Source organism: Myotis lucifugus, unplaced genomic scaffold, assembly GCF_000147115.1.
Source record: "Myotis lucifugus unplaced genomic scaffold, Myoluc2.0 scaffold_268, whole genome shotgun sequence".
NCBI lineage: Eukaryota > Metazoa > Chordata > Mammalia > Chiroptera > Vespertilionidae > Myotis > Myotis lucifugus.
The window spans coordinates 1,431,089-1,439,867 of record NW_005871316.1 but is presented as its reverse complement, the minus strand read 5'-3'; positions in this window follow the sequence as shown (position 1 = coordinate 1,439,867).

Sequence of the window (8,779 nt, the reverse complement as noted above, 5' to 3'; positions counted from 1 at the left end):
AAGATTAATTTTTTCAAAAAAAATTACTGTTACCTGGGAATTTATTAAAAGTGCAAAATCTTAGGGCACACCCCAGACCTACTGAAATAGCAACCTACCTTTTAAAGCCCCTCCAGGTGATTGGGAGGCTTAAGTTTGAGAACCACTGGTCTAGTTTTCATATTCACCTGAATGAATTGCATGCATGTTAAAAGATTACCATTTTGAAAATTCCAAAATGTAAAATTTTGATCCTATTCAAAATGCCTCTAAACATTCATTTCCTCATTAATTCATTTCCTCATTGCCAACATTACAGCAATTCCCCCCCTAAACTTGACAAAACACCTAATCTGTACCCTGATTAGCCATCCAAAAAAGAAGTCAACACTGACCGGACTTACCAGGGACTGAGCTAAATTCAAACCATGAAAAGAGCATAGAGATCCAAATAGAACCCCTACAAGTTAAATCAGAGCCATATTAGGAAAAGGAAAAAACTATTTTGAATGTCAACAGTAGAAGCTTGATAATCTTAGTTCATAGCTCCATTATCTTTTTTTTCCCACTAGATCAACTCCAGATTTTTACATCACTTCAACAAATCTCCAATTGCCAAAAAATAACAATTTAAAAAAAAAGTTACAACACTCAGAACTATTTCTCAAGATTCAAATTGCTTTCAGTAAAGTAAGGACAAGAAAAAGTCCTTTATTTTCCTTTGCTGTGGCCATCCACAATTTATGAGAAGCACCTGGTAATTAAACCCCAAAATTGTTTGCTTCTCTGATTCAAACAGCCCCTCGTTCAAACTGTAAGACAAGACAAGATGCTCTCAAGGCTGCATTTCTTTTAAAAATACATTTTTATTCATTTCAGAGAAGACGGGAGAGGAAGAGATAGAAACATCAATGATAAGAGAGAATCATTGATCTGTTACTTCCTGCAGGCCCCATACTGGGGATTGAGCTGGAAATCCAGGCATGTGCCCTGACTGGGAATTGAACCTGGTTCACAGGTAGACACTCAACCACTAAGTCAGCCCTGTCAGCATCAAGGCTACATTCTTGCATCCACTTCCTCTTTGCTGTTTTCACAACTCAGGGATAATTCTCACCAAAGAGTCTCTAGTTAACAGAAACTTCCCTTCCCCCTCACCTTCAAACAAGCCTCTTTTGAACTCTTCACAACTTTTGCTCTAAGTCTGTTTTACAGGCTTGGGAAAATCCTGATAAGACATTTCCCTAGGACATCTGCTGGACTGTCTCCTGGAAAGGAAGCAAACTGTAACTTTTCAAGACAGCCCTTGGTATCTATCTGTTCAACTTCAGCCCCAAATCCTCCTCCCTGCCTTGTCACCTAGCAACAGAAGCCATTTCTCTTTAAAAGTGGAAGCAGCTTTTTGTTCCCTGCTTTGTATTGACTGGCAGTACTCGGCCCTTTCTCTTCTATAAAGTAAACTTCTCTACATGTCTTCTTTTAGTTGTAAATACTTTCATTGCCCACCTCACTGGCCAAACACTAACAGTAAACATACTAGTACACAGGCACTGTCTTTCAAAGACCATGTTTTGTCACGAGTAAAGCTAACCAGATGCTTTTACCACATATACTACAGCAGAAAGTGCTAAAGTTGTCCCTGTCTCTACCTAGACCTGTCCTTTATAGCATCCTAGGTCCCCTGCTCAATTCAAGCAATATTTAGACGAATAGCCTTCTTTCCTCCCCCAACACGAGTTCTCAGGCTGGAGCAGTAGAGGGCTATGCATATTCAAGTTTGCCTATTTCTAGTGGGGCCTTTTCTAGGGGGTGGAAGACCAGAGTATCAGTAGTATGTTCACACACCCACCAGACTAGAGCCTACCATGTGCCTAATAGTCTTTTAAGCTATTCACTTGCATATTCAACTCATTTTACAAAGTTCAGCATTCCACTTAATTATTTAAATTAAAAACAAACTTGAAGATTAAATAGGTAACTAGCCCAAGTCTGGAACCCAGACAGCTATAAGCCTTAGTGAGAATGCTTACTCACTCGATTAAAGTTGTCAAGGGTGCAGAGAACGCTGGGAGTCCACACTCAGGTAAGTCTTTAATCTGCTTGGCTACTTACAACCACCCACCTTCCTATGCTCACACTCACCCAAGGGCTGGCAGCACTGGTGGGAGCTACTTTTCTAGAAGGAGTGTCACTTGTGTAGATTCCTCCTCCAATCACCATCAAATTCCCGGAGGGTCAGATTTGTTTTCAAGACAGGGTTTAGCAAAGCTCTTCTCCCCACATAGAGGTCAGTGGAACTGAAATACACACAAGCCACCTAAAGACCTTCCCACTAACATTCTTCCCTGGCCTTTAAAAGTTCAGTGCTTTCTACAAAACATCTCACAAATTGCAATCATCCTAACTAGTCCTTATTCTCCACTAACATTGCAACTCCTACACCTAAAACAGGTAATGCTTTTTATCTAAGCAACACATAAGTTTTTTCATCTCATGCTGGAGGACAAAGCATAACAAGTATTTGCATGAAAGTGCAAAAGAGACATTGGAAGGCCAATGGACATTGATATTCAGCACAAGTTTGCTCCTGCTGTGATTGCAATGGCTCCAGGCTGTAGGGCGTGGCTATAGGGACTGACCTGTTGGCAAAGCCACTAACAAGTCCCAGCTTAGAGGGCACAGTCCTCTTAGCATAATTAGGCTTGACCTTATGACGCTCCCTACATCTTATCTGGGTAGCCAATGGGCTGAGGGAGATGTAGCAAGTGCTGCCAAAACAAGAGAAACTCACAAGAACATTGTAACTATGGTGACCACTACCTTGTTTACCTTTGGCTATAAAATAAAGGCTCAGCTTGCCTCTGTATCTCTCTCTGTGGCCTCAGCCAGGCACAGGAAGATCCACCTAGACCCAGCTTATTCTCTTTGTCATTTCTTCATCCATTCACTGCCCTCACTCAGGCTTGTGGAACCTTTGGCTGAGCTGGCTCAGCACTCCAGGCCATTTCCTGACCTGATAATCTTTACATTATATACCAAACTTTAGCTTTGATCTGCCTGTATGCATTGCCAAAGGGCAATGTGTCTTTAAAGTGAATAAAAAGCAGACGGGACCTGGTCTCGGTGTTTCTCTTCATGCAAGAGGTTCCCACCTGGCCCACCAATGCCTTCAAAATTCATATTTCTTGTACAGTGTACTCACTGTGTCATCAGCCCTCCTGCAAGTCACCCTGAACCCATGAAGGTCACAGAAATCTCCCTTCTCACACAACCTCACCAAGCTATCCTTGGAACAAGCAAGCTTGAGGAACAGCTCCTACTCAACAGGGTTCATAAATGAAGCACAGTGATAATCATGCTCTCCTAAGAGATTAGGAAGATATAAATGAGCATTCAAGAAAAACACACACAAGCCCTGACTGGTTTGGCTCAGTGGATAGAGCGTCGGCCTGCGGACTGAAGGGTCCCAGGTTCGATTCCAGTCAAGGGCATGTACCTTGGTTGCAGGCACATCCCCAGTAGGGGGTGTGCAGGAGGCAGCTGATCGATGTTTCTCTCTCATCGATGTTTCTAACTCTCTATTCCTCTCCCTTCCTCTCTGTAAAAAATCAATAAAATTTTTTTTAAAAGAAAAACACACACAAAACATTTACCTGCCTGATAAGGGCCAATAAATCCACATTCTGGTCTGGGTTCCTGACCACAAGGAGAACCAGAGAGCTTTTAAGTGGAAGTTATTTCTAAAATTACCAACAATTTCCTTCAATTTAAATTAAGCTCTAGTTTCCTTCCATCCAAATAATCTCACTTAATAAACTAAACTTAAATCACTGATTGCAATTCTCTCTGAATCGCAATTACAATAGAAACAGTCATAGGACATTTCTACCTTTGTCAGTGAAATGCTACAAGGGAAAAAAAGTCTGAGATCTCCAAAAAGCCGCACCCAGAGCACCATCTAGTGGAAGTCCAAAAGGGGCCGAGATCCCAGTTAAGAACACAGGCAAGCCGAAACCGGTTTGGCTCAGTGGATAGAGCGTTGGCCTGCGGACTGAAAGGTCCCAGGTTCAATTCCGGTCAAGGGCATGTACCTGGGTTGCAGGCACATCCCCAGTGGGAGATGTGCAGGAGGCAGCTGATCAATGTTTCTCTCTCATCAATGTTTCTAACTCTCTATCTCTCTCCCTTCCTCTCTGTAAAAAATCAATAAAATATATTAAAAAAAAAAAAAAAAAAACACAGGCAAGTACTTCAGAAACAGCCTAAATCTCCTTCCAATTGCCCACACCTCCAGAGAGCTGTGACCATCAGATGAGAGGCCTCATTTTCCATACAAATTAACAGGATAAAGTTTCTTTATGGGATTTTCCTTGGGTGCTAGAAATTTTAATTTGTTAGGAGAGGGAAAATTTGAAATAGAGATTTTCACTTAGCACTTCGGTTTGATTTGGTTTTGCCTATGTAAAAAAATAACTTTCTGCTTCCAGTCAACCTCTGAGGAAACGATAATTCCTCACTCTGAAATAACATCTCCATCTCTGACTCATATACATGTGATCAAACGGGTATGCAGAAGCTTGCTTGATGGTGGGGACCTTGCTGGGTCCTGGATTAAATCTACGATGGGGACAAAATCGAGGAAGAGTCCAGTAACCTGGGGCTGAACTCCTTTTGTCTCTCGGGCCTTGAGTTTATGTACATGTAAAATGAACAAGATAAATATTACCTGCCTACTGGAGGTGAGAAGGATAATAAATTTGACCCCAAGCTTTGAGATTCTCAATTACTAGTAAAAGGCCTAATGGAAATACCAGTTTGTAGAAGAGGGTGCACCTGGAAGGGGACACTGCCCCAAGAGTCCTTTACTGCTGAAACGTGGTGACCTTCACCATTTCTCTTCTGAACAAAGGGTGAATGGAAAAGGTTACATTAAACACGTCAAACAAAAGGTAACAGCAATTCAAAGTGCTTCTTTATAAGTAAATCAAATCATAGTTAATTGCCTAGGACTTGTCTGCAAAGGGTTACTGCATGAGTAGCAGGTGCATCCCTAAAATTCAGAGATTGTTTTCAAAGAGGCCCTTTTTAAAACAAATTTGAAAAATGTTTATAAAATTAGAAAAAACAACAACAAGAGTCATTCTACTCTCACCCAAGAGAGTGACAGACAGAAGGTCCCACCCCACAACCATAGGCATTCCTTCTTCATCAGCACTCCTGCCCGCGCCGCCCCCCCCCCCCCCCCCGGTGCTATCCCTCCCTCTTCACGGCAGGCAAAGGTAAGTCACCTGCTTCGATCTACTTGTCACTTAAGAAAAAGCCCTCAAGGAGAAACCAAGATGGCAGCATAGGTAAACACCGGAAATTGCTGCCTCCCACAACCACTTCAAAAATACACCTAAAAGACAAAACGGACACCATCCAGAACCACAGGAAGGCTGACTGAGTGGAAATTCTACAACTAGAAGGAAAGAGAAAAGCACCCTGAGACTCAGAGGAGGTGCAGAAGTAAAGTGCAGAGGTACGGAGGTGCACGTGGAAAGGTGTCTTTTTCAATTGGGTGGGAGACACAAGCTCCTGACGGCCCTGAACTCCAGTTCCGGGCGAGTCTCTGGGGACCCAGACTCATACAGGGAGAAACTGAACCGTCTGGCAGCGGGCGGAACTCCAGGGTGGCTTTCTCTCAGAGGTGCTGGCAGCGAATACCGAGGAACACTGAGACCCAGGGCCTCTTAGGGTAGGACTGGGGAGCAGCCATAGCTGTTTGCTCTGCCCTATTGATTCCCCGAGACCCCGCCCCACGCAAGCTGTGCATATGAATGACCTGGCTCTTTGCAATCTAAAATTACCTAACAAACTGCAGCTGGGTCAGAGAGACCCAGAACATCCAAAAGAAGGCCCAAGGTCCCACAGCAGCTTGCATTGCTTCACAGCTGGGCCTCATCTGGGCACCTCCAAACCCCAAACAAAGAAGAGGAATCTGCAGATCTCTCCTTAGCTCCTGCTGGGTAGCCTCAGGCAGAGGCTAAATTAGCACCTCCTTAGAGATCCAAGAGCCAGTGTACCCAGTGGGCAGAGTGGGACCATCAGATTACAACTCCTCAGATCCATAAGGGACACACTCAGGGGGCAGACTCAGTGAGCACCAAAGCCCCACTGAAGCAAGTCTTGCCCCAGAAGGGTGTCTCCAGCACAGAAGTTCTCCCACCACAGACACAGCTGATTCTTATAGCCAATTGGCCTGGAGGTCAATTCCTCCCAGTGATACCTACAACAATCAAGGCTTAACTACAACAAGACTGTGCACAAAGCCCACAAAGGGGTGCACCAAAAGTGTCCACCTCAGGTAACTGGGGAGGCTGAGCCACTGGGCCCTATAAAACACCTAACACAGAAAGCCACTCTATCAACACAGGGAAGTAGCCAAAATGAGGAGACAAAAAAACAGGTTACAAATGACAGAAATGGAGGAAAGCAAACTACAGGATATAGAGTTCAAAACCACAGTTATAAAGTTTTGCAAGAATTTTCTAGAAACCGCCGATAAATTTAGTAAGGCCCTCGAAAAGACTGGTGAGACGGCCGATAAATTTAGTAAGGCCCTCGAAAAGACTGGTGAGACCGCCGATAAATGTAGTGAGATCCTCAAGAAATCTAGTGAGACCCTCGATGCTGTGATAAAGAACCAACTAGAAATTAAGCATACACTGACTGAAATAAAGAATATTATACAGACTCCCAACAGCAGACCAGAGGATCACAAGAATCAAGTCAAAGATCTGAAATACGAAGAAGCAAAAAACACCCAACCAGAAAAACAAAATGAAAAAAGAATCCAAAAATACGAAGATAGTGTAAGGAGCCTCTGGGACAACTTCAAGCGTACCAACATCCGAATTATAGGGGTGCCAGAAGAAGAGAGAGAGCAAGATATTGAAAACCTATTTGAAGAAATAATGACAGAAAACTTCCCCTGCCTGGTGAAAGAAATAGACTTACAAGTCCAGGAAGCACATAGAACCCCAAACAAAAGAAATCCAAAGAGGACCACATCAAGACACATCATAATTAAAATGCCAAGAGCAAAAGACAAAGAGAGTATCCTAAAAGCAGCAAGAGAAAGAAAGTCAGTTACCTACAAGGGAGTACCCATATGACTGTCAGCTGATTTCTCAACAGAAACTTTGCAGGCCAGAAGGGAGTGGCAAGAAATATTCAAAGTGATGAATGCCAAGAACCTACAACCAAGATTACTCTACCCAGCAAAGCTATCATTCAGAAGTGAAGGTCAGATAAAGAGCTTCACAGATAAGAAAAAGCTAAAGGAGTTCATCACCACCAAACCAGTATTATATGAAATGCTGAAAGGTATCCTTTAAGAAGAGGAAGAAGAAGAAAAAGGTAAAGATAAAAATTATGAACAACAAATACACATCTATCAACAAGTGAATCTAAAAATCAAGTGAATAAATAATCTGATGAACAGTATGAACTGGTGATTATAATAGAATCAGGGACATAGAAAGGGAATGGACTGACTATTCTTGGGGGGGAAAGGGGTGTGGGGGATGCGGGAAGAGATTGGACAATAATTGTGCACCTATGGATGAGGACAGTGAGTGGGGAGTGAGGGCGGAGGGAGGGGTGGGAACTGCGTGGAGGGGAGTTATGGTGGGGAAAAAAGAGGAACCAGTGTAATAATCTGAACAATAAAGATTTAATTAAAAAAAAAAGAATAGATCGATCTAGAGACAATTGGTGGGGTGGGGGGGGGGGGTTAGAGAGCAACCAAAGGACTTGTATGCATGCATATTAGCATAACCAATGGACACAGACACTGGGGCGGTGAGGGCTTGCCCAGGCTGGGAATGCCGGGGGTGGGGGGTCAATTGGGGAAAAAGGAGACATATGTAAAACTTTAGACAATAAAAAAATAATAATTTTAAAAAATTATATATATATATGTATATGTATATATATTCATATATACATATACATATATAAAAATTATGAACAACAAATACACATCTATCAACAAGTGAATCTAAAAATCAAGTGAATAAATAATCTGATGAACAGTATGAACTGGTGATTATAATAGAATCAGGGACATAGAAAGGGAATGGACTCCCTTACTATATACATATACATATATATATAGTTATGTATTGATACTTCATCTTACTTAAGTCATTAATGATGGTCATTCATTCAACAAACATTTATTGAGTACCTACTATGTGCCAAGTATTGAAAATACAAATATGTTTAAGGCAAAATTCCTAGCCTCTTACAGTGGTTCTCAACCTTCCTAATGCCGCAACCCTTTAATACAGTTCCTCATGTTGTGGTGACCCCCAACCATAAAATTATTTTTGTTGCTACTTCATAACTGTAATTTTGCTACTGTTATGAATTGTAATGTAAATATCTGATATGCAGGATGTATTTTCATTGTTCGAGACCCACAAGTTGAGAACCACTGGGACATCACAGAATTCTGATTTGCAATTGTTATTGCAATATGGGCATTTGCCCTTGCCCCAGTTTATCTCAGGTGTAATATTATGAATTATACGGGTAAATGAATCATGAAGCCTAGCAAGGAACAAGGAAAAATAAGGCACCACTTAACTGGAGCAGGCTTGATGAAAGAGGTGCTTTTGCAGGAGATTCAGCTTCCATTATTTCATTGAAAGCAGTAAATCTAGAACAAAGTCCAGGTGATTCTGAGAAAGTTAAACTTAAAGAATCTCCAAAAGAGAGGAATATACAGTAATAGTAGAGACCTGAATGTCAA